This window comes from Ambystoma mexicanum, chromosome 7q (assembly GCF_040938575.1).
Source record: "Ambystoma mexicanum isolate Mex_15411 chromosome 7q, UKY_AmexF1_1, whole genome shotgun sequence".
Taxonomy (NCBI): domain Eukaryota; kingdom Metazoa; phylum Chordata; class Amphibia; order Caudata; family Ambystomatidae; genus Ambystoma; species Ambystoma mexicanum.
Window position 1 is genome coordinate 974,052,199 of NC_090941.1, and position 26,965 is coordinate 974,079,163.

Genomic DNA, 26,965 nt, shown 5'->3' on the forward strand with positions numbered 1-26,965 from the left:
TTGGTACTCTTGTTCAGAGGAGAATTGCCTAGCATTTCGGTGCTGGATTGCCCCTGGGCAGGAAAAAGATTGATATGTGTATGGAAATTTCTCTGTGAAAAGCATAGTGAGCTAACGCGTGGTTGAGACCCTCCCGGGGACCATCCACCCAAGAACAGGTCAATGGGCCGTGTTTGTACCGGTAGAAGGTTTTCCAGACCTCTTTATGAAAATTCTGGGTACTTTGGGTTCTCACCCTAAATTACCAGGGTAATCCAGATGTGGACCCCTTGCTCACTTTGCTTAGAGAGGCACAGTTCCACCTCACTGATGAGGCCCGACTAGGCTGAAACACGTGTATGGGGTTGCTGTTGGTACTCCTGTTCAGAGGAGAATTGCCTAGCATTTTGGTGCTGGATTGCCCCATGGCAGGAAAAAGACTGATATGTGTATGGAAATTTCTCCTCTGTGAAAAGCATAGTGAGCTAAAGTGTGGTTGAGACCCTCCCGGGGACCATCCACCCAAGAACAGGTCAATGGGCTGTGTTTGTACCGGTAGAGGGTTTCCCAGACCTCTTTATGCAAATTCAGGGTACTTTGGGTTCTCACCCTAAATTACCAGGGTAATCCAGACTTGGACCCCTTGCTCACTGTGCTTAGAGAGGCATAGTTCCACCTCACTGATGAGGCCCGACTAGGCTGAAACACGTGTATGGGGTTGGTGTTGGTACTCTTGTTCAGAGGAGAATTCCCTAGCATTTTGGTGCTGGTTTGCCCCTGGGCAGGACACAGACTGATGTGTATGGACATTTCTCCTCTGTGAAAAGCATAGTGAGCTAAAGCGTGGTTGAGACCCTCCCGGGGACTATCCACCCAAGAACAGGTCAATGGGCCGTGTTTGTACCGGTAGAGTGTTTCCCAGAACTCTTTATGCAAATTCTGGGTACTTTGGGTTCTCACCCTAAATTACCAGGGTAATCCAGACGTGGACCCCTTGCTCACTGTGCTTAGAGAGGCACAGCTCCACCTCACTGATGAGGCCCGACTAGGCTGAAACACGTGTATGGGGTTGCCGTTGGTACTCTTGTTCAGAGGAGAATTGCCTAGCATTTCGGTGCTGGATTGCCTCTGGGCAGGAAAAAGACTGATATGTGTATGGAAATTTCTCCTCTGTGAAAAGCATAGTGAGCTAAAGCGTGATTGAGACCCTCCTGGGGACCACCCACCCAAGAACAGATCAATGGGCCGTGTTCGTACCGGTAGAGGGTTTCCCAGACCTCTTTATGCAAATTCTGGGTACTTTGGGTTCTCACCCTAAATTACCAGGGTAAGCCAGACGTGGACCCCTTGCTCACTGTGCTTAGAGAGGCACGGCCACACCTCACTGATAGACCCGACTAGGCTGAAACACGTGTATGGGGTTGCTGTTGGTACTCTTGTTCAGAGGAGAATTGCCTAGCATTTCAGTGCTGAATTGACCGTGGGCAGGACAAAGACTGATATGTGTATGGACATTTCTCCTCTGTGAAAAGCATAGCGAGCTAAAGAGTGGTTGAGACCCTCACGGGGAACACCCACCCAAGAACAGGTCAATGGGCCGTGTTTGTACCGGTAGAGGGATTCCCAGACCTCTTTATGCAAATTCTGGGTACTTTGGGGTCTCACCCTAAGTTACCAGGGTAATCCAGACGTGGACCCCTTGCTCACTGTTCTTAGAGAGGCACAGTTCCACCTCACTGATAGACCCGACTAGGCTGAAACACGTGTATGGGGTTGCTGTTGGTAATCTTGTTCAGAGGAGAATTGCCTAGCATTTTGGTGCTGGATTTCCCCTGGCTAGGACAAAGACTGATATGTGTACGGAAATGTCTCCTCTGTGAAAAGCATAGTGAGCTAAAGAGAGGTTGAGAGCCTTCCGGGGACCATCCACCCAAGAACAGGCGATTGGCCGTGTTCGTACCGGTAGAGGGTTTCCCAGACCTCTTTATGCAAATTCTGGGTACTTTGGGTTCTCACCCTAAGTTACCCGGGTAATCCAGACGTGGACCCCTTGCTCACTGTGCGTAGAGAGGCACCGCTCCACCTCACTGATAGACCCGACTAGGCTGAAACATGTGTATGGGGTTGCTGTTGGTACTCTTGTTCAGAGGAGAATTGCCTAGCATTTCAGTGCTGGATTGCCCCTGGGCAGGACAAAGACTGATATGTGTATGGAAATTTCTCTTCTGTGAAAAGCATAGTGAGCTAAAGCGTGGTTGACACCCTCCCCGGGACCATCCACCCAAGAACAGGTCAATGGGCCGTGTTTGTACCGGTAGAGGGTTTCCCAGACCTCTTTATGCAAATTCTGGGTACTTTGGCTTGTCACCCTAAGTTACTAGGGTAATCCAGATGTGGACCCCTTGCTCACTGTGCTTAGATAGGCACAGCTCCACCTCACTGTTGAGGCCCGACTAGGCTGAAACACGTATATGGGGTTGCTGTTGGTACTCTTCTTCAGAGGAGAATTGCCTAGCATTTCCGTGCTGGATTGCCGCTGGGCAGGACAAAGACTGATATGTGTATGGAAATTTCTCCTCTGTGAACAGGATAGTAAGCTAAAGTGTGGTTGAGACCCTCCTGGGGACCATCCACCCAAGAACAGGTCAATGGGCCGTGTTTGTACCGGTAGAGGGTTTCCCAGACCTCTTTATGCAAATTCTGGGTACTTTGGGTTCTCACCCTAAGTTACCAGGGTAATCCAGACGTGGACTCCTGGCTCACTGTGCTTAGAGAGGCACAGCTCCACCTCACTGATGAGGCCCGAATAGGCTGAAACACGTGTATGGGGTTGCTGTTGGTAATCTTGTTCAGAGGAGAATTGCCTAGCATTTTGGTGCTGGATTTCCCCTGGCTAGGACAAAGACTGATATGTGTACGGAAATGTCTCCTCTGTGAAAAGCATAGTGAGCTAAAGAGAGGTTGAGAGCCTCCCGGGGACCATCCACCCAAGAACAGGTCAATGGGCGGTGTTCGTACCGGTAGAGGGTTTCCCAGACCTCTTTATGCAAATTCTGGGTACTTTGGGTTCTCACCCTAAGTTACCCGGGTAATCCAGACGTGGACCCCTTGCTCACTGTGTTTAGAGAGGCACCGCTCCACCTCACTGATAGACCCAACTAGGCTGAAACATGTGTATGGGGTTGCTGTTGGTACTCTTGTTCAGAGGAGAATTGCCTAGAATTTTGGTGCTGAATTGCCCCTGGGCAGGACAAAGACTTATATGTGCATCAAAATTTCTCCTCTTTGAAAAGCATAGTGAGCTAAAGCGTGGTTGAGACCCTCCCGTGGACCACCCACCCAAGAACAGGTGAATGGGCCGTGTTTGTACCGGTAGAGGGATTCCCAGACCTATTTATGCAAATTCTGGGTACTTTGGGTTCTCACCGTAAGTTACCCGGGTAATCCAGACGTGGACGCCTTGCTCACTGTGCTTAGAGAGGCACAGTTCCACCTTACTGATGAGGCCCGACTAGGCTGAAACACGTGTATGGGGTTGCTGTTGGTACTCTTGTTCAGAGGAGAATTGCCTAGCATTTCGGTGCTGGATTGTCCCAGGGCAGGACAAAGACTGATATGTGTATGGACATTTCTCCTCTGTGAAAAGCATAGTGAGCGAAAGCGTTGTTGACACCCTCCCCGGGACCATCCACCCAAGAACAGGTCAATGGGCCCTGTTTGTACCAGTAGAGTGTTTCCCAGACCTCTTTATGCAAATTCTGGGTACTTTGGGTTCTCACCCTAAATTACCAGGGTAATCCAGACGTGGACCCCTTGCTCACTGTGCTTAGAGAGGCACAGCTCCACCTCACTGATGAGGCCCGACTAGGCTGAAACACGTATATGGGGTTGCTGTTGGTACTCTTGTTCAGAGGAGAATTGCCTAGCATTTCGGTGCTGGATTTCCCCTGGGCAGGACAAAGACTGATATGTGTATGGACATTTCTCCTCTGTGAAAAGCATAGTGAGCTAAAGCATGGTTGAGAGCCTCCCGAGGACCAATCAACCAGGAACAGGTCAATGGGCCGTGTTCGTACCGGTAGAGGGTTTCCCAGACCTTTTTATGCAAATTCTGGGTACTTTGGGTTCTCACCGTAAGTTACCAGGGTAATCCAGACGTGGACGCCTTGCTCACTGTGCTTAGAGAGGCACCGCTCCACCTCACTGATAGACCCGACTAGGCTGAAACATGTATATATGGTTGCTGTTGGTACTCTTGTTCAGAGGAGAATTGCCTAGCATTTCAGTGCTGAATTGCTCCTGGGCAGGACAAAGACTGATATGTGTATGGACATTTCTCCTCTGTGAAAAGCATAGTGAGCTAAAGCATGGTTGAGAGCCTCCCGGGGACCATCCAACCAGGAACAGGTCAATGGGCCGTGTTCGTACCGGTAGAGGGTTTCCCAGACCTTTTTATGCAAATTCTGGGTACTTTGGGTTCTCACCGTAAGTTACCAGGGTAATCCAGACGTGGACGCCTTGCTCACTGTGCTTAGAGAGGCACCGCTCCACCTCACTGATAGACCCGACTAGGCTGAAACACGTGTATGTGGTTGCTGTTGGTACTCTTGTTCAGAGGAGAATTGCCTAGCATTTCAGTACTGAATTGCTCCTGGGCAGGACAAAGACTGATATGTGTATGGAAATTTCTCCTGTGTGAAAAGCATAGTGAGCTAAAGGGTGGTTGAGACCTTCCCGGGGACCACCCACCCAAGAATAGGTCAATGGGCCGTGTTTGTACCGGTAGAGGGATTCCCAGACCTCTTTATGCAAATTCTGGGTACTTTGGGTTCTCACCCTAAGTTACCCGGGTAATCCAGACGTGGACGCCTTGCTCACTGTGCTTAGAGAGGCACAGTTCCACCTTACTGATGAGGCCCGACTAGGCTGAAACATGTGTATGGGGTTGCTGTTGGTACTCTTGTTCAGAGGAGAATTGCCTAGAATTTTGGTGCTGAATTGCCCCTGGGCAGGACAAAGACTTATATGTGCATCAAAATTTCTCCTCTTTGAAAAGCATAGTGAGCTAAAGCGTGGTTGAGACCCTCCCGTGGACCACCCACCCAAGAACAGGTGAATGGGCCGTGTTTGTACCGGTAGAGGGATTCCCAGACCTATTTATGCAAATTCTGGGTACTTTGGGTTCTCACCGTAAGTTACCCGGGTAATCCAGACGTGGACGCCTTGCTCACTGTGCTTAGAGAGGCACAGTTCCACCTTACTGATGAGGCCCGACTAGGCTGAAACACGTGTATGGGGTTGCTGTTGGTACTCTTGTTCAGAGGAGAATTGCCTAGCATTTCGGTGCTGGATTGTCCCAGGGCAGGACAAAGACTGATATGTGTATGGACATTTCTCCTCTGTGAAAAGCATAGTGAGCGAAAGCGTTGTTGACACCCTCCCCGGGACCATCCACCCAAGAACAGGTCAATGGGCCCTGTTTGTACCAGTAGAGTGTTTCCCAGACCTCTTTATGCAAATTCTGGGTACTTTGGGTTCTCACCCTAAATTACCAGGGTAATCCAGACGTGGACCCCTTGCTCACTGTGCTTAGAGAGGCACAGCTCCACCTCACTGATGAGGCCCGACTAGGCTGAAACACGTATATGGGGTTGCTGTTGGTACTCTTGTTCAGAGGAGAATTGCCTAGCATTTCGGTGCTGGATTTCCCCTGGGCAGGACAAAGACTGATATGTGTATGGACATTTCTCCTCTGTGAAAAGCATAGTGAGCTAAAGCATGGTTGAGAGCCTCCCGAGGACCAATCAACCAGGAACAGGTCAATGGGCCGTGTTCGTACCGGTAGAGGGTTTCCCAGACCTTTTTATGCAAATTCTGGGTACTTTGGGTTCTCACCGTAAGTTACCAGGGTAATCCAGACGTGGACGCCTTGCTCACTGTGCTTAGAGAGGCACCGCTCCACCTCACTGATAGACCCGACTAGGCTGAAACACGTATATGTGGTTGCTGTTGGTACTCTTGTTCAGAGGAGAATTGCCTAGCATTTCAGTGCTGAATTGCTCCTGGGCAGGACAAAGACTGATATGTGTATGGACATTTCTCCTCTGTGAAAAGCATAGTGAGCTAAAGCATGGTTGAGAGCCTCCCGGGGACCATCCAACCAGGAACAGGTCAATGGGCCGTGTTCGTACCGGTAGAGGGTTTCCCAGACCTTTTTATGCAAATTCTGGGTACTTTGGGTTCTCACCGTAAGTTACCAGGGTAATCCAGACGTGGACGCCTTGCTCACTGTGCTTAGAGAGGCACCGCTCCACCTCACTGATAGACCCGACTAGGCTGAAACACGTGTATGTGGTTGCTGTTGGTACTCTTGTTCAGAGGAGAATTGCCTAGCATTTCAGTACTGAATTGCTCCTGGGCAGGACAAAGACTGATATGTGTATGGAAATTTCTCCTGTGTGAAAAGCATAGTGAGCTAAAGGGTGGTTGAGACCTTCCCGGGGACCATCCACCCAAGAATAGGTCAATGGGCCGTGTTTGTACCGGTAGAGGGATTCCCAGACCTCTTTATGCAAATTCTGGGTACTTTGGGTTCTCACCCTAAATTACCAGGGTAATCCAGACGTGAACCCCTTGCTCACTGTGCTTGGAGAGGCACAGCTGCACCTCACTGATGAGGGCCGACTAGGCTGAAACGCATGTATGGGGTTGCTGTTGGTGCTCTTGTTCAGAGGAGAATTGCCTAGCATTTCGGTGCTGGATTGCCCCTGGGCAGGACAAAGACTGATATATGCATGGAAATTTCTCCTCTGTGAAAAGCATAGTGAGCTAACGCGTGGTTGAGACCCTCCCCGGGACCACCTACCCAAGAACAGGTCAATGGGCCGTGTTCGTACCGGTAGAGGGTCTCCTAGACCTCTTTATGCAAATTTTGGGTACTTTGGGTTCTCACCCTAAGTTACCAGGGTAATCTAGACGTGGACCCCTTGCTCACTGTGCTTAGAGAGGCACAGCTCCACCTCACTGATGAGGCCCGACTAGGCTGAAACACATGTATGGGGTTGCCGTTGGTACTCTTGTTCAGAGGGGAATTGCCTAGCATTTCGGTGCTGGATTGCCTCTGGGCAGGAAAAAGACTGATATGTGTATGGAAATTTCTCCTCTGTGAAAAGCATAGTGCGCTAAAGCATGGTTGAGACCCTCCCGGGGACCATCCCCCCAAGAACAGTTCAATGGGCCGTGTTCGTATCGGTAGAGGGTTTCCCAGACCTCTTTATGCAAATTCTGGGTACTTTGGGTTCTCACCCTAAGTTACCAGGGTAATCTAGACGTGGACCCCTTGCTCACTGTGCTTAGAGAGGCACAGCTCCACCTCACTGATGAGGCCCGACTAGGCTGAAACACGTGTATGGGGTTGCCGTTGGTACTCTTGTTCAGAGGAGAATTGCCTAGCATTTCGGTGCTGGATTGCCCCTGGGCAGGACAAAGACTGATATGTGTATGGACATTTCTCCTCTGTGAAAAGCATAGTGAGCTAAAGCATGGTTGAGACCCTCCCGGGGACCATCCACCCAAGAACAGGTCAATGGGCCATGCCCATCCACCCAAGAACAGGTCAATGGGCCATGTTCATACCGGTAGAGGGTTTCCCAGACCTCTTTATGCAAATTCTGGGTACTTTGGGTCCTCACCCTAAATTACCAGGTTAATCCAGACATGGACCCCTTGCTCACTGTGCTTAGAGAGGCACAGCTCCACCTCACTGATGAGGCCCGACTAGGCTGAAACACGTGTATGGGGTTGCTGTTGGTATTCTTGTTCAGAGGAGAATTTCCTAGCATTTCGGTGCTGGATTGCCTCTGGGCAGGACAAAGACTGATATGTGCATGGAAATTTCTCCTCTGTGTAAAGCATAGTGAGCTAACGCGTGGTTGAGACCCTCCCGGGGACCACCCACCTAAGAACAGGTCAATGGGCCGTGTTCGTACCGGTAGAGGGTTTCCCAGACCTCTTTATGCAAATTCTGGGTACTTTCGGTTCTCACCCTAAATTACCAGGGTAATCCAGACGTGGACCCCCTGCTCACTGTGCTTAGAGAGGCACCGCTCCACCTCACTGATAGACACGACTAGGCTGAAACACGTGTATGGGGTTGCTGTTGGTACTCTTGTTCAGAGCAGAATTGCCTAGCATTTCAGTGCTGAATTGACCCTGGGCAGGACAAAGACTGATGTGTATGGAAATTTCTCCTCTGTGAAAAGCATAGCGAGCTAAAGCGTGGTTGAGACCCTCCCGGGGAACACCCACCCAAGAACAGGTCAATGGGCCGTGTTTGTACCGGTAGAGGGATTCCCAGACCTCTTTATGCAAATTCTGGGTACTTTGGGGTCTCACCCTAAATTACCAGGGTAATCCAGACGTGGACCCCTTGCTCACTGTTCTTAGAGAGGCACAGTTCCACCTTACTGATGAGGCCCGACTAGGCTGAAACACGTGTATGGGGTTGCTGTTGGTACTCTTGTTCAGAGGAGAATTGCCTAGCATTTCGGTGCTGGATTGCCCCTGGGCAGGACAAAGACTGATATGTGTATGGAAATTTCTTCTCTGTGAAAAGCATAGTGAGCTAAAGCGTGGTTGCCACCCTTCCCGGGACCATCCACCCAAGAACAGGTCAATGGGCCGTGTTTGTACCGGTAGAGGGTTTCCCAGACCTCTTTATGCAATTTCTGGGTACTTTGGGTTGTCACCCTAAATTACTAGGGTAATCCAGATGTGGACCCCTTGCTCACTGTGCTTAGATAGGCACAGCTCCACCTCACTGATGAGGCCCGACTAGGCTGAAACACGTATATGGGGTTGCTGTTGGTACTCTTCTTCAGAGGAGAATTGCCTAGCATTTCCGTGCTGGATTGCCGCTGGGCAGGACAAAGACTGATATGTGTATGGAAATTTCTCCTCTGTGAAAAGCATAGTGAGCTAAAGCAAGGTTGAGAGCCTCCCGGGGACCATCCACCCAAGAACAGGTCAATGGGCCGTGTTCGTACCGGTAGAGGGTTTCTCAGACCTCTTTATGCAAATTCTGGGTACTTTGGGTTCTCACCCTAAGTTACCCGGGTAATCCAGACGTGGACCCCTTGCTCACTGTGCTTAGAGAGGCACCGCTCCACCTCACTGATAGACCCGGCTAGGCTGAAACATGTGTATGGGGTTGCTGTTGGTACTCTTGTTCAGAGGAGAATTGCCTAGCATTTCCGTGCTGAATTGCCCCTGGGCAGGACAAAGACTGATATGTGCATCAAAATTTCTCCTCTGTGAAAAGCATAGTGACCTAAAGCGTGGTTGAGACCCTCCCGTGGACCACCCACCCAAGAACAAATCAATGGGCCGTGTTTGTACCGGTAGAGGGATTCCCAGACCTATTTATGCAAATTCTGGGTACTTTGGGTTCTCACTCTAGGTTACCAGGGTAATCCAGACGTGAACCCCTTGCTCACTGTGCTTAGAGAGCCACAGTTCCACCTTACTGATGAGGCCCGACTAGGCTGAAACACGTGTATGGGGTTGCTGTTGGTACTCTTGTTCAGAGGAGAATTGCCTAGCATTTCGATGCTGGATTGCCCCAGGGCAGGACAAAGACTGATATGCGTATGGACATTTCTCCTCTGTGAAAAGCATAGTGAGCTAAAGCGTGGGTGACACCCTCCCCGGGACCATCCACCCAGGAACAGGTCAATGGGCCGTGTTCGTACCGGTAGAGGGTTTCCCAGACCTTTTTATGCAAATTCTGGGTACTTTGGGTTCTCACCGTAAGTTACCAGGGTAATCCAGACGTGGACCCCTTGCTCACTGTGCTTAGAGAGGCACCGCTCCACCTCACTGATAGACCCGACTAGGCTGAAACACGTGTATGTGGTTGCTGTTGGTACTCTTGTTCAGAGGAGAATTGCCTAGCATTTCAGTGCTGAATTGCTCCTGGGCAGAACAAAGACTGATATGTGTATGGAAATTTCTCCTGTGTGAAAAGCATAGTGAGCTAAAGGGTGGTTGAGACCTTCCCGGGGACCACCCACCCAAGAACAGGTCAATGGGCCGTGTTTGTACCGGTAGAGGGATTCCCAGACCTCTTTCTGCAAATTCTGGGTACTTTGGGTTCTCACCCTAAATTACCAGGGTAATCCAGACGTGAACCCCTTGCTCACTGTGCTTGAAGAGGCACAGCTCCACCTCACTGATGAGGGCCGACTAGGCTGAAACACATGTATGGGGTTGCTGTTGGTGCTCTTGTTCAGAGGAGAATTGCCTAGCATTTCGGTGCTGGATTGCCCCTGGGCAGGACAAAGACTGATATGTGTATGGACATTTCTCCTCTGTGAAAAGCATAGTGAGCTAAAGCGTGGTTGACACCCTCCCCGGGACCAGCCACCCAAGAACAGGTTAATGGGCCCTGTTTGTACCAGTAGAGTGTTTCCCAGACCTCTTTATGCAAATTCGCGGTACTTTGGGTTCTCACCCTAAATTACCAGGGTAATCCAGACGTGGACCCCTTGTTCACTGTGCTTAGAGAGGCACAGCTCCACCTCACTGATGAGGCCCGACTAGGCTGAAACATGTGTATGGGGTTGCTGTTGGTACTCTTGTTCAGAGGAGAATTGCCTAGCATTTCGGTGCTGAATTGCCCCTGGGCAGGACAAAGACTGATATGTGTATGGAAATGTCTCCTCTGTGAAAAGCATATTGAGCTAAAGCGTGGTTGAGACCCTCCTGGGGACCACCCACCAAAGAACAGGTCAATGGGCCGTGTTTGTACCGGTAGAGGGATTCCCAGACCTCTTTATGCAAATTCTGGGTACTTTGGGTTCTCACCCTAAGTTACCAGGGTAATCCAGACGTGAACCCCTTGCTCACTGTGCTTAGAGAGCCACAGTTCCACCTTACTGATGAGGCCCGACTAAGCTGAAACACGTGTATGGGGTTGCTGTTGGTACTCTTGTTCAGAGGAGAATTGCCTAGCATTTCGGTGCTGGATTGCCCCTGGGCAGGACAAAGACTGATATGTGTATGGAAATTTCTCCTCTGTGAAAAGCATAGTGAGCTAAAGCGTGGTTGACACCCTCCCCGGGACCATCCACCCAAGAACTGGTCAATGGGCCGTGTTTGTACCAGTAGAGGGATTCCCAGACCTCTTTCTGCAAATTCTGGGTACTTTGGGTTCTCACCCTAAATTACCAGGGTAATCCAGACGTGAACCCCTTGCTCACTGTGCTTGAAGAGGCACAGCTCCACCTAACTGATGAGGGCCGACTAGGCTGAAACACATGTATGGGGTTGCTGTTGGTGCTCTTGTTCAGAGGAGAATTGCCTAGCATTTCGGTGCTGGATTGCCCCTGGGCAGGACAAAGACTGATATATGCATGGTAATTTCTCCTCTGTTTAAAGCATAGTGAGCTAACGCGTGGTTGAGACCCTCCCCGGGACCATCCACCCAAGAACAGGTCAATGGGCCGTGTTTGTACCGGTAGAGGGTTTCCCAGACGTCTTTATGCAAATTCTGGATACTTTGGGTTCTCACCCTAAATTACCAGGGTAATCCAGACGTGGACCCCTTGCTCACTGTTCTTAGAGAGGCACAGTTCCACCTTACTGATGAGGCCCGACTAGGCTGAAACACGTGTATGGGGTTGCTGTTGGTACTCTTGTTCAGAGGAGAATTGCATAGCATTTCAGTGCTGGATTGCCCCAGGGCAGGACAAAGACTGATATGTGTATGGACATTTCTCCTCTGTGAAAAGCATAGTGAGCTAAAGCGTGGTTGACACCCTCCCCGGGACCAGCCACCCAAGAACAGGTTAATGGGCCCTGTTTGTACCAGTAGAGTGTTTCCCAGACCTCTTTATGCAAATTCGCGGTACTTTGGGTTCTCACCCTAAATTACCAGGGTAATACAGACGTGGACCCCTTGTTCACTGTGCTTAGAGAGGCACAGCTCCACCTCACTGATGAGGCCCGACTAGGCTGAAACATGTGTATGGGGTTGCTGTTGGTACTCTTGTTCAGAGGAGAATTACCTAGCATTTCGGTGCTGAATTGCCCCTGGGCAGGACAAAGACTGATATGTGTATGGAAATGTCTCCTCTGTGAAAAGCATATTGAGCTAAAGCGTGGTTGAGACCCTCCCGGGGACCACCCACCAAAGAACAGGTCAATGGGCCGTGTTTGTACCGGAGGAGGGATTCCCAGACCTCTTTATGCAAATTCTGGGTACTTTGGGTTCTCACCCTAAGTTACCAGGGTAATCCAGACGTGAACCCCTTGCTCACTGTGCTTAGAGAGCCACAGTTCCACCTTACTGATGAGGCCCGACTAGGCTGAAACACGTGTATGGGGTTGCTGTTGGTACTCTTGTTCAGAGGAGAATTGCCTAGCATTTCGGTGCTTCATTGCCCCTGGGCAGGACAAAGACTGATATGTGTATGGAAATTTCTCCTCTGTGAAAAGCATAGTGAGCTAAAGCGTGGTTGACACCCTCCCCAGGACCATCCACCCAAGAACAGGTCAATGGGCCGTGTTTGTACCGGTAGAGGGTTTCCCAGACCTCTTTATGCAAATTCTGGGTACTTTGGGTTGTCATCCTAAGTTACCAGGGTAATCCAGACGTTGACCCCTTGCTCACTGTGCTTAGAGAGGCACCGCTCCACCTCACTGATAGACCCGACTAGGCTGAAACACGTGTATGTGGTTGCTGTTGGTACTCTTGTTCAGAGGAGAATTGCCTAGCATTTCAGTGCTGAATTGCTCCTGGGCAGGACAAAGACTGATATGTGTATGGAAATTTCTCCTGTGTGAAAAGCAAAGTGAGCTAAAGAGTGGTTGAGACCTTCCCAGGGACCACCCACCCAAGAACAGGTCAATGGGCCGTGTTTGTACCGGTAGAGGGATTCCCAGACCTCTTAATGCAAATTCTGGGTACTTTGGGTTCTCACCCTAAATTACCAGGGTAATCCAGACGTGAACCCCTTGCTCACTGTGCTTGGAGAGGCACAGCTCCACCTCACTGATGAGGGCCGACTAGGCTGAAACACATGTATGGGGTTGCTGTTGGTGCTCTTGTTCAGAGGAGAATTGCCTAGCATTTCGGTGCTGGATTGCCCCTGGGCAGGACAAAGACTGATATATGCATGGAAATTTCTCCTCTGTGTAAAGCATTGTGAGCTAACGCGTGGTTGAGACCCTCCCCGGGACCATCCACCCAAGAACAGGTCAATGGGCCGTGTTTATACCGGTAGAGGGTTTCCCAGACCTCTTTATGCAAATTCTGGATACTTTGGGTTCTCACCCTAAATTACCAGGGTAATCCAGACGTGGACCCCTTGCTCACTGTTCTTAGAGAGGCACAGTTCCACCTTACTGATGAGGCCCGACTAGGCTGAAACACGTGTATGGGGTTGCTGTTGGTACTCTTGTTCAGAGGAGAATTGCCTAGCATTTTGGTGCTGGATTGCCCCTGGGCAGGACAAAGATGGTTATGTGTATAGAAATTTCTCCTCCGTGAAAAGCATAGTGAGCTAAAGCATGGTTGAGAGCCTCCCGGGGACCATCCACCCAGGAACAGGTCAATGGGCCGTGTTCGTACTGGTAGAGGGTTTCCCAGACCTTTTTATGCAAATTCTGGGTACTTTGGGTTCTCACCGTAAGTTACCAGGGTAATCCAGACATGGACCCCTTGCTCACTGTGCTTAGAGAGGCACCACTCCACCTCACTGATAGACCCGACTAGGCTGAAACACGTGTATGGGGTTGCCGTTGGTACTCTTGTTCAGAGGAGAATTGCCTAGCATTTCGGTGCTGGATTGCCCCTGGGCAGGACAAATACTGATATGTGTATGGAAATTTCTCCTCTGTGAAAAGCATAGTGAGCTAAAGCATGGTTGAGACCCTCCCGGGGACCATCCACCCAAGAACAGGTCAACGGGCCATGTCCATCCTCCCAAGAACAGGTCAATGGGCCATGTTCTTACCGGTAGAGGGTTTCCCAGACCTCTTTATGCAAATTCTGGGTACTTTGGGTTCTCATCCTAAATTACCAGGTTAATCCAGACATGGACCCCTTGCTCACTGTGCTTAGAGAGGCACAGCTCTACCTCACTGATGAGGCCCGACTAGGCTGAAACACGTGTATGGGGTTGCTGTTGGTACTCTTGTTCAGAGGAGAATTGCCTAGCATTTCGGTGCTGGATTGCCTCTGGGCAGGACAAAGACTGATATGTGCATGGAAATTTCTCCTCTATGTAAAGCATAGTGAGCTAACACGTGGTTGAGACCCTCCCGGGGACCATCCACCCAAGAACAGGTCAATGGGCCGTGTTCGTAACGGTAGAGTGTTTCCCAGACCTCTTTATGCAAATTCTGGGTACTTTGGGTTCTCACCCTAAATTACCAGGGTAATCCAGATGTGGACCCCTTGCTCACTGTGCTTATAGAGGCACAGTTCCACCTCACTGATGAGGCCCGACTAGGCTGAAAGACGTGTATGGGGTTGCTGTTGGTACTCTTGTTCAGAGGAGAATTGCCTAGCATTTCAGTGCTGAATTGACCCTAGGCAGGACAAAGACTGATATGTGTATGGAAATTTCTCCTCTGTGAAAAGCATAGTGAGCTAAAGCGTGATTGAGACCCTCCCGGGGACCACCCACCCAAGAACAGGTCAATGGCCCGTGTTCGTACCGGTAGAGGGTTTCCCAGACCTCTTTATGCAAATTCTGGGTACTTTGGGTTCTCACCCTAAGTTACCAGGGTAATCTAGACGTGGACCCCTTGCTCACTGTGCTTAGAGAGGCACAGCTCCACCTCACTGATAAGGCCCGACTAGGCTGAAACACGTGTATGGGGTTGCCGTTGGTACTCTTGTTCAGAGGAGAATTGCCTAGCATTTCGGTGCTGGATTGTCTCTGGGCAGGAAAAAGACTGATATGTGTATGGAAATTTCTCCTCTGTGAAAAGCATAGTGCGCTAAAGCATGGTTGAGACCCTCCCGGGGACCAACCCCCCAAGAACAGGTCAAGGGGCTGTGTTCGTACCGGTAGAGGGTTTCTCAGACCTCTCTATGCAAATTCTGGGTACTTTGGGTTCTCACCCTAAGTTACCAGGGTAATCTAGACGTGGACCCCTTGCTCACTGTGCTTAGAGAGGCACAGCTCCACCTCACTGATGAGGCCCGACTAGGCTGAAACACGTGTATGGGGTTGCCTTTGGTACTCTTGTTCAGAGGAGAATTGCCTAGCATTTCAGTGCTGGATTGCCCCTGGGCAGGACAAAGACTGATATGTGTATGGAAATTTCTCCTCTGTGAAAAGCATAGTGAGCTAAAGCATGGTTGAGACCCTCCCGGGGACCATCCACCCAAGAACAGGTCAATGGGCCGTGTTCGTACCGGTAGAGGGTTTCTCAGACCTCTTTATGCAAATTCTGGGTACTTTGGGTTCTCACCCTAAGTTACCCGGGTAATCCAGACGTGGACCCCTTGCTCACTGTGCTTAGAGAGGCACCGCTCCACCTCACTGATAGACCCGGCTAGGCTGAAACATGTGTATGGGGTTGCTGTTGGTACTCTTGTTCAGAGGAGAATTGCCTAGCATTTCCGTGCTGAATTGCCCCTGGGCAGGACAAAGACTGATATGTGCATCAAAATTTCTCCTCTGTGAAAAGCATAGTGAGCTAAAGCGTGGTTGAGACCCTCCCGTGGACCACCCACCCAAGAACAAATCAATGGGCCGTGTTCGTACCGGTAGAGGGTTTCCCAGACCTCTTTATGCAAATTCTGGGTACTTTCGGTTCTCACCCTAAATTACCAGGGTAATCCAGACGTGGACCCCCTGCTCACTGTGCTTAGAGAGGCACCGCTCCACCTCACTGATAGACACGACTAGGCTGAAACACGTGTATGGGGTTGCTGTTGGTACTCTTGTTCAGAGCAGAATTGCCTAGCATTTCAGTGCTGAATTGACCCTGGGCAGGACAAAGACTGATGTGTATGGAAATTTCTCCTCTGTGAAAAGCATAGCGAGCTAAAGCGTGGTTGAGACCCTCCCGGGGAACACCCACCCAAGAACAGGTCAATGGGCCGTGTTTGTACCGGTAGAGGGATTCCCAGACCTCTTTATGCAAATTCTGGGTACTTTGGGGTCTCACCCTAAATTACCAGGGTAATCCAGACGTGGACCCCTTGCTCACTGTTCTTAGAGAGGCACAGTTCCACCTTACTGATGAGGCCCGACTAGGCTGAAACACGTGTATGGGGTTGCTGTTGGTACTCTTGTTCCGAGGAGAATTGCCTAGCATTTCGGTGCTGGATTGCCCCTGGGCAGGACAAAGACTGATATGTGTATGGAAATTTCTTCTCTGTGAAAAGCATAGTGAGCTAAAGCGTGGTTGCCACCCTTCCCGGGACCATCCACCCAAGAACAGGTCAATGGGCCGTGTTTGTACCGGTAGAGGGTTTCCCAGACCTCTTTATGCAATTTCTGGGTACTTTGGGTTGTCACCCTAAATTACTAGGGTAATCCAGATGTGGACCCCTTGCTCACTGTGCTTAGATAGGCACAGCTCCACCTCACTGATGAGGCCCGACTAGGCTGAAACACGTATATGGGGTTGCTGTTGGTACTCTTCTTCAGAGGAGAATTGCCTAGCATTTCCGTGCTGGATTGCCGCTGGGCAGGACAAAGACTGATATGTGTATGGAAATTTCTCCTCTGTGAAAAGCATAGTGAGCTAAAGCAAGGTTGAGAGCCTCCCGGGGACCATCCACCCAAGAACAGGTCAATGGGCCGTGTTCGTACCGGTAGAGGGTTTCTCAGACCTCTTTATGCAAATTCTGGGTACTTTGGGTTCTCACCCTAAGTTACCCGGGTAATCCAGACGTGGACCCCTTGCTCACTGTGCTTAGAGAGGCACCGCTCCACCTCACTGATAGACCCGGCTAGGCTGAAACATGTGTATGGGGTTGCTGTTGGTACTCTTGTTCAGAGGAGAATTGCCTAGCATTTCCGTGCTGAATTGCCCCTGGGCAGGACAAAGACTGATATGTGCATCAAAATTTCTCCTCTGTGAAAAGCATAGTGACCTAAAGCGTGGTTGAGACCCTCCCGTGGACCACCCACCCAAGAACAAATCAATGGGCCGTGTTTGTACCGGTAGAGGGATTCCCAGACCTATTTATGCAAATTCTGGGTACTTTGGGTTCTCACTCTAGGTTACCAGGGTAATCCAGACGTGAACCCCTTGCTCACTGTGCTTAGAGAGCCACAGTTCCACCTTACTGATGAGGCCCGACTAGGCTGAAACACGTGTATGGGGTTGCTGTTGGTACTCTTGTTCAGAGGAGAATTGCCTAGCATTTCGATGCTGGATTGCCCCAGGGCAGGACAAAGACTGATATGCGTATGGACATTTCTCCTCTGTGAAAAGCATAGTGAGCTAAAGCGTGGGTGACACCCTCCCCGGGACCATCCACCCAAGAACAGGTCAATGGGCCCTGTTTGTACCAGTAGAGTGTTTCCCAGACCTCTTTATGCAAATTCTGGGTACTTTGGGTTCTCACCCTAAATTACCAGGGTAATCCAGACGTGGACCCCTTGCTCACTGTGCTTAGAGAGGCACAGCTCCACCTCACTGATGAGGCCCGACTAGGCTGAAACACGTATATGGGGTTGCTTTTGGTTCTCTTGTTCAGAGGAGAATTGCCTAGCATTTCGGTGCTGGATTTCCCCTGGGCAGGACAAAGACTGATATGTGTATGGACATTTCTCCTCTGTGAAAAGCATAGTGAGCTAAAGCATGGTTGGGAGCTTCCCGGGGACCATCCACCCAGGAACAGGTCAATGGGCCGTGTTCGTACCGGTAGAGGGTTTCCCAGACCTTTTTATGCAAATTCTGGGTACTTTGGGTTCTCACCGTAAGTTACCAGGGTAATCAAGACGTGGACCCCTTGCTCACTGTGCTTAGAGAGGCAACGCTCCACCTCACTGATAGACCCGACTAGGCTGAAACACGTGTATGTGGTTGCTGTTGGTACTCTTGTTCAGAGGAGAATTGCCTAGCATTTCAGTTTTGAATTGCTCCTGGGCAGAACAAAGACTGATATGTGTATGGAAATTTCTCCTGTGTGAAAAGCATAGTGAGCTAAAGGGTGCTTGAGACCTTCCCGGGGACCACCCACCCAAGAACAGGTCAATGGGCCGTGTTTGTACCGGTAGAGGGATTCCCAGACCTCTTTCTGCAAATTCTGGGTACTTTGGGTTCTCACCCTAAATTACCAGGGTAATCCAGACGTGAACCCCTTGCTCACTGTGCTTGAAGAGGCACAGCTCCACCTCACTGATGAGGGCCGACTAGGCTGAAACACATGTATGGGGTTGCTGTTGGTGCTCTTGTTCAGAGGAGACTTGCCTAGCATTTAGGTGCTGGATTGCCCCTGGGCAGGACAAAGACTGATATGTGTATGGACATTTCTCCTCTGTGAAAAGCATAGTGAGCTAAAGCGTGGTTGACACCCTCCCCGGGACCAGCCACCCAAGAACAGGTTAATGGGCCCTGTTTGTACCAGTAGAGTGTTTCCCAGACCTCTTTATGCAAATTCCCGGTACTTTGGGTTCTCACCCTAAATTACCAGGGTAATCCAGACGTGGACCCCTTGTTCACTGTGCTTAGAGAGGCACAGCTCCACCTCACTGATGAGGCCCGACTAGGCTGAAACATGTGTATGGGGTTGCTGTTGGTACTCTTGTTCAGAGGAGAATTGCCTAGCATTTCGGTGCTGAATTGCCCCTGGGCAGGACAAAGACTGATATGTGTATGGAAATGTCTCCTCTGTGAAAAGCATATTGAGCTAAAGCGTGGTTGAGACCCTCCTGGGGACCACCCACCAAAGAACAGGTCAATGGGCCGTGTTTGTACCGGTAGAGGGATTCCCAGACCTCTTTATGCAAATTCTGGGTACTTTGGGTTCTCACCCTAAGTTACCAGGGTAATCCAGACGTGAACCCCTTGCTCACTGTGCTTAGAGAGCCACAGTTCCACCTTACTGATGAGGCCCGACTAAGCTGAAACACGTGTATGGGGTTGCTGTTGGTACTCTTGTTCAGAGGAGAATTGCCTAGCATTTCGGTGCTGGATTGCCCCTGGGCAGGACAAAGACTGATATGTGTATGGAAATTTCTCCTCTGTGAAAAGCATAGTGAGCTAAAGCGTGGTTGACACCCTCCCCGGGACCATCCACCCAAGAACAGGTCAATGGGCCGTGTTTGTACCAGTAGAGGGATTCCCAGACCTCTTTCTGCAAATTCTGGGTACTTTGGGTTCTCACCCTAAATTACCAGGGTAATCCAGATGTGAACCCCTTGCTCACTGTGCTTGAAGAGGCACAGCTCCACCTAACTGATGAGGGCCGACTAGGCTGAAACACATGTATGGGGTTGCTGTTGGTGCTCTTGTTCAGAGGAGAATTGCCTAGCATTTCGGTGCTGGATTGCCCCTGGGCAGGACAAAGACTGATATATGCATGGTAATTTCTCCTCTGTTTAAAGCATAGTGAGCTAACGCGTGGTTGAGACCCTCCCCGGGACCATCCACCCAAGAACAGGTCAATGGGCCGTGTTTGTACCGGTAGAGGGTTTCCCAGACGTCTTTATGCAAATTCTGGATACTTTGGGTTCTCACCCTAAATTACCAGGGTAATCCAGACGTGGACCCCTTGCTCACTGTTCTTAGAGAGGCACAGTTCCACCTTACTGATGAGGCCCGACTAGGCTGAAACACGTGTATGGGGTTGCTGTTGGTACTCTTGTTCAGAGGAGAATTGCATAGCATTTCAGTGCTGGATTGCCCCAGGGCAGGACAAAGACTGATATGTGTATGGACATTTCTCCTCTGTGAAAAGCATAGTGAGCTAAAGCGTGGTTGACACCCTCCCCGGGACCAGCCACCCAAGAACAGGTTAATGGGCCCTGTTTGTACCAGTAGAGTGTTTCCCAGACCTCTTTATGCAAATTCGCGGTACTTTGGGTTCTCACCCTAAATTACCAGGGTAATACAGACGTGGACCCCTTGTTCACTGTGCTTAGAGAGGCACAGCTCCACCTCACTGATGAGGCCCGACTAGGCTGAAACATGTGTATGGGGTTGCTGTTGGTACTCTTGTTCAGAGGAGAATTACCTAGCATTTCGGTGCTGAATTGCCCCTGGGCAGGACAAAGACTGATATGTGTATGGAAATGTCTCCTCTGTGAAAAGCATATTGAGCTAAAGCGTGGTTGAGACCCTCCCGGGGACCACCCACCAAAGAACAGGTCAATGGGCCGTGTTTGTACCGGTAGAGGGATTCCCAGACCTCTTTATGCAAATTCTGGGTACTTTGGGTTCTCACCCTAAGTTACCAGGGTAATCCAGGCGTGAACCCCTTGCTCACTGTGCTTAGAGAGCCACAGTTCCACCTTACTGATGAGGCCCGACTAGGCTGAAACACGTGTATGGGGTTGCTGTTGGTACTCTTGTTCAGAGGAGAATTGCCTAGCATTTCGGTGCTGGATTGCCCCTGGGCAGGACAAAGACTGATATGTGTATGGAAATTTCTCCTCTGTGAAAAGCATAGTGAGCTAAAGCGTGGTTGACACCCTCCCCAGGACCATCCACCCAAGAACAGGTCAATGGGCCGTGTTTGTACCGGTAGAGGGTTTCCCAGACCTCTTTATGCAAATTCTGGGTACTTTGGGTTGTCATCCTAAGTTACCAGGGTAATCCAGACGTGGACCCCTTGCTCACTGTGCTTAGAGAGGCACCGCTCCACCTCACTGATAGACCCGACTAGGCTGAAACACGTGTATGTGGTTGCTGTTGGTACTCTTGTTCAGAGGAGAATTGCCTAGCATTTCAGTGCTGAATTGCTCCTGGGCAGGACAAAGACTGATATGTGTATGGAAATTTCTCCTGTGTGAAAAGCATAGTGAGCTAAAGAGTGGTTGAGACCTTCCCAGGGACCACCCACCCAAGAACAGGTCAATGGGCCGTGTTTGTACCGGTAGAGGGATTCCCAGACCTCTTAATGCAAATTCTGGGTACTTTGGGTTCTCACCCTAAATTACCAGGGTAATCCAGACGTGAACCCCTTGCTCACTGTGCTTGGAGAGGCACAGCTCCACCTCACTGATGAGGGCCGACTAGGCTGAAACACATGTATGGGGTTGCTGTTGGTGCTCTTGTTCAGAGGAGAATTGCCTAGCATTTCGGTGCTGGATTGCCCCTGGGCAGGACAAAGACTGATATATGCATGGAAATTTCTCCTCTGTGTAAAGCATTGTGAGCTAACGCGTGGTTGAGACCCTCCCCGGGACCATCCACCCAAGAACAGGTCAATGGGCCGTGTTTGTACCGGTAGAGGGTTTCCCAGACCTCTTTATGCAAATTCTGGATACTTTGGGTTCTCACCCTAAATTACCAGGGTAATCCAGACGTGGACCCCTTGCTCACTGTTCTTAGAGAGGCACAGTTCCACCTTACTGATGAGGCCCGACTAGGCTGAAACACGTGTATGGGGTTGCTGTTGGTACTCTTGTTCAGAGGAGAATTGCCTAGCATTTTGGTGCTGGATTGCCCCTGGGCAGGACAAAGATGGTTATGTGTATAGAAATTTCTCCTCCGTGAAAAGCATAGTGAGCTAAAGCATGGTTGAGAGCCTCCCGGGGACCATCCACCCAGGAACAGGTCAATGGGCCGTGTTCGTACTGGTAGAGGGTTTCCCAGACCTTTTTATGCAAATTCTGGGTACTTTGGGTTCTCACCGTAAGTTACCAGGGTAATCCAGACATGGACCCCTTGCTCACTGTGCTTAGAGAGGCACACTCCACCTCACTGATAGACCCGACTAGGCTGAAACACGTGTATGGGGTTGCCGTTGGTACTCTTGTTCAGAGGAGAATTGCCTAGCATTTCGGTGCTGGATTGCCCCTGGGCAGGACAAATACTGATATGTGTATGGAAATTTCTCCTCTGTGAAAAGCATAGTGAGCTAAAGCATGGTTGAGACCCTCCCGGGGACCATCCACCCAAGAACAGGTCAACGGGCCATGTCCATCCACCCAAGAACAGGTCAATGGGCCATGTTCTTACCGGTAGAGGGTTTCCCAGACCTCTTTATGCAAATTCTGGGTACTTTGGGTTCTCATCCTAAATTACCAGGTTAATCCAGACATGGACCCCTTGCTCACTGTGCTTAGAGAGGCACAGCTCTACCTCACTGATGAGGCCCGACTAGGCTGAAACACGTGTATGGGGTTGCTGTTGGTACTCTTGTTCAGAGGAGAATTGCCTAGCATTTCGGTGCTGGATTGCCTCTGGGCAGGACAAAGACTGATATGTGCATGGAAATTTCTCCTCTATGTAAAGCATAGTGAGCTAACACGTGGTTGAGACCCTCCCGGGGACCATCCACCCAAGAACAGGTCAATGGGCCGTGTTCGTAACGGTAGAGTGTTTCCCAGACCTCTTTATGCAAATTCTGGGTACTTTGGGTTCTCACCCTAAATTACCAGGGTAATCCAGACGTGGACCCCTTGCTCACTGTGCTTATAGAGGCACAGTTCCACCTCACTGATGAGGCCCGACTAGGCTGAAAGACGTGTATGGGGTTGCTGTTGGTACTCTTGTTCAGAGGAGAATTGCCTAGCATTTCAGTGCTGAATTGACCCTGGGCAGGACAAAGACTGATATGTGTATGGAAATTTCTCCTCTGTGAAAAGCATAGTGAGCTAAAGCGTGATTGAGACCCTCCCGGGGACCACCCACCCAAGAACAGGTCAATGGCCCGTGTTTGTACCGGTAGAGGGTTTCCCAGACCTCTTTATGCAAATTCTGGGTACTTTGGGTTCTCACCCTAAGTTACCAGGGTAATCTAGACGTGGACCCCTTGCTCACTGTGCTTAGAGAGGCACAGCTCCACCTCACTGATGAGGCCCGACTAGGCTGAAACACGTGTATGGGGTTGCCGTTGGTACTCTTGTTCAGAGGAGAATTGCCTAGCATTTCGGTGCTGGATTGCCTCTGGGCAGGAAAAAGACTGATATGTGTATGGAAATTTCTCCTCTGTGAAAAGCATAGTGCGCTAAAGCATGGTTGAGACCCTCCCGGGGACCAACCCCCCAAGAACAGGTCAAGGGGCTGTGTTCGTACCGGTAGAGGGTTTCCCAGACCTCTCTATGCAAATTCTGGGTACTTTGGGTTTTCACCCTAAATTACCAGGGTAATCTAGACGTGGACCCCTTGCTCACTGTGCTTAGAGAGGCACAGCTCCACCTCACTGATGAGGCCCGACTAGGCTGAAACACGTGTATGGGGTTGCCTTTGGTACTCTTGTTCAGAGGAGAATTGCCTAGCATTTCAGTGCTGGATTGCCCCTGGGCAGGACAAAGACTGATATGTGTATGGAAATTTCTCCTCTGTGAAAAGCATAGTGAGCTAAAGCATGGTTGAGACCCTCCCGGGGACCATCCACCCAAGAACAGGTCAATGGGCCATGTCCATCCACCCAAGAACAGGTCAATGGGCCATGTTTGTACCGGTAGAGGGTTTCCCAGACCTCTTTATGCAAATTCTGGGTACTTTGGGTTCTCACCCTAAATTACCAGGTTAATCCAGACATGGACCCCTTGCTCACTGTGCTTAGAGAGGCACAGCTCCACCTCACTGATGAGGCCCGACTAGGCTGAAACACGTGTATGGGGTTGCTGGTGGTACTCTTGTTCAGAGGAGAATTGCCTAGCATTTCGGTGCTGGATTGCCTCTGGGCAGGACAAAGACTGATATGTGCATGGAAATTTCTCCTCTGTGTAAAGCATAGTGAGCTAACGCGTGGTTGAGACCCTCCCGGGGACCATCCACCCAAGAACAGGTCAATGGGCCGTGTTCGTAACGGTAGAGTGTTTCCCAGACCTCTTTATGCAAATTCTGGGTACTTTGGGTTCTCACCCTAAATTACCAGGGTAATCCAGACGTGGACCCCTTGCTCACTGTGCTTATAGAGGCACAGTTCCACCTCACTGATGAGGCCCGACTAGGCTGAAAGACGTGTATGGGGTTGCTGTTGGTACTCTTGTTCACAGGAGAATTGCCTAGCATTTCGGTGCTGGATTGCCCCTGGGCAGGAAAAAGACTGATATGTGTATGGAAATTTCTCCTCTGTGAAAAGCATAGTGAGCTAAAGGGTGATTGAGACCCTCCCAGGGACCACCCACCCAAGAACAGGTCAATGGGCCGTGTTCGTACCGGTAGAGGGTTTCCCAGACCTCTTTATGCAAATTCTGGGTACTTTCGGTTCTCACCCTAAATTACCAGGGTAATCCAGACGTGGACCCCTTGCTCACTGTGCTTAGAGAGGCACCGCTCCACCTCACTGATAGACCCGACTAGGCTGAAACACGTGTATGGAGTTGCTGTTGGTACTCTTGTTCAGAGGAGAATTGCCTAGCATTTCAGTGCTGAATTGACCCTGGGCAGGACAAAGACTGATATGTGTATGGAAATTTCTCCTCTGTGAAAAGCATAGCGAGCTAAAGCGTGGTTGATACCCTCCCGGGGAACACCCACCCAAGAACAGGTCAATGGGCCGTGTTTGTACCGGTAGAGGGATTCCCAGACCTCTTTATGCAAATTCTGGGTACTTTGGGGTCTCGCCCTAAGTTACCAGGGTAATCCAGACGTGAACCCCTTGCTCACTGTGCTTAGAGAGCCACAGTTCCACCTTACTGATGAGGCCCGACTAGGCTGAAACACGTGTATGGGGTTGCTGTTGGTACTCTTGTTCAGAGGAGAATTGCCTAGCATTTCGGTGCTGGATTGCCCCTGGGCAGGACAAAGACTGATATGTGTATGGAAATTTCTCCTCTGTGAAAAGCATAGTGAGCTAAAGCGTGGTTGACACCCTCCCCGGGACCATCCACCCAAGAACAGGTCAATGGGCCGTGTTTGTACCGGTAGAGGGTTTCCCAGACCTCTTTATGCAAATTCTGGGTACTTTGGTTTGTCATCCTAAGTTACTAGGGTAATCCAGATGTGGACCCCATGCTCACTGTGCTTAGATAGGCAAAGCTCCACCTCACTGATGAGGCCCGACCAGGCTGAAACACGTATATGGGGTTGCTGTTGGTACTCTTCTTCAGAGGAGAATTGCCTAGCATTTCCGTGCTGAATTGCCGCTGGGCAGGACAAAGACTGATATGTGTATGGAAATTTCTCCTCTGTGAACAGGATAGTAAGCTAAAGTGTGGTTGAGACCCTCCTGGGGACCATCCACCCAAGAACAGGTCAATGGGCCGTGTTTCTACCGGTAGAGGGTTTCCCAGACCTCTTTATGCAAATTCTGGGTACTTTGGGTTCTCACCCTAAGTTACCAGGGTAATCCAGACGTGGACCCCTGGCTCACTGTGCTTAGAGAGGCACAGCTCCACCTCACTGATGAGGCCCGACTAGGCTGAAACACGTGTATGGGGTTGCTGTTGGTAATCTTGTTCAGAGGAGAATTGCCTAGCATTTTGGTGCTGGATTTCCCCTGGCTAGGACAAAGACTGGCTCTACGGAAATGTCTCCTCTGTGAAAAGCATAGTGAGCTACAGCAAGGTTGAGAGCCTCCCGGGGACCATCCACCCAAGAACAGGTCAATGGGCCGTGTTCGTACCGGTAGAGGATTTCCCAGACCTCTTTATGCAAATTCTGGGTACTTTGGGTTCTCACCCTAAGTTACCCGGGTAATCCAGACGTGGACCCCTTGCTCACTGTGCTTAGAGAGGCACCGCTCCACCTCACTGATAGATCCGACTAGGCTGAAACATGTGTATGGGGTTGCTGTTGGTACTCTTGTTCAGAGGAGAATTGCCTAGCATTTTGGTGCTGAATTGCCCCTGGGCAGGACAAAGACTGATATGTGCATCAAAATTTCTCCTCTGTGAAAAGCATAGTGAGCTAAAGCATGGTTGAGACCCTCCCGTGGACCACCCACCCAAGAACAGGTCAATGGGCCGTGTTTGTACCAGTAGAGTGTTTCCCAGACCTCTTTATACAAATTCTGGGTACTTTGGGTTCTCACCCTAAATTACCAGGGTAATCCAGACGTGGACCCCTTGCTCACTGTGCTTAGAGAGGCACAGCTCCACCTCACTGATGAGGCCCGACTAGGCTGAAACACGTATATGGGGTTGCTGTTGGTACTCTTGTTCAGAGGAGAATTGCCTAGCATTTCGGTTCTGGATTTGCCCTGGGCAGGACAAAGACTGATATGTGTATGGACATTTCTCCTCTGTGAAAAGCATAGTGAGCTAAAGCATGGTTGAGAGCCTCCCGGGGACCATCCACCCAGGAACAGGTTAATGGGCCGTGTTCGTACTGGTAGAGGGTTTCCCAGACCTTTTTATGCAAATTCTGGGTACTTTGGGTTCTCACCGTAAGTTACCAGGGTAATCCAGACGTGGACACCTTGCTCACTGTGCTTAGAGAGGCACCGCTCCACCTCACTGATAGACCCGACTAGGCTGAAACACGTATATGTGGTTGCTGTTGGTACTCTTGTTCAAAGGAGAATTGCCTAGCATTTCAGTGCTGAATTGCTCCTGGGCAGGACAAAGACTGATATGTGTATGGACATTTCTCCTCTGTGAAAAGCATAGTGAGCTAAAGCATGGTTGAGAGCCTCCCGGGGACCATCCAACCAGGAACAGGTCAATGGGCCGTGTTCGTACCGGTAGAGGGTTTCCCAGACCTTTTTATGCAAATTCTGGGTACTTTGGGTTCTCACCGTAAGTTACCAGGGTAATCCAGACGTGGACGCCTTGCTCACTGTGCTTAGAGAGGCACCGCTCCACCTCACTGATAGACCCGACTAGGCTGAAACACGTGTATGTGGTTGCTGTTGGTACTCTTGTTCAGAGGAGAATTGCCTAGCATTTCAGTA

The 26,965-nt window shown here is 50.3% G+C and overlaps 1 protein-coding gene across 1 annotated transcript in view; it reads right to left on the reverse strand.

The window, feature by feature from the left end:
* LOC138527817 (nicotinamide N-methyltransferase-like) overlaps positions 1 to 26,965 on the reverse strand; it is a 407,128-nt gene that overhangs the window by 114,946 nt on the left and 265,217 nt on the right. The gene's annotated exons all lie outside the window — the stretch shown is intronic.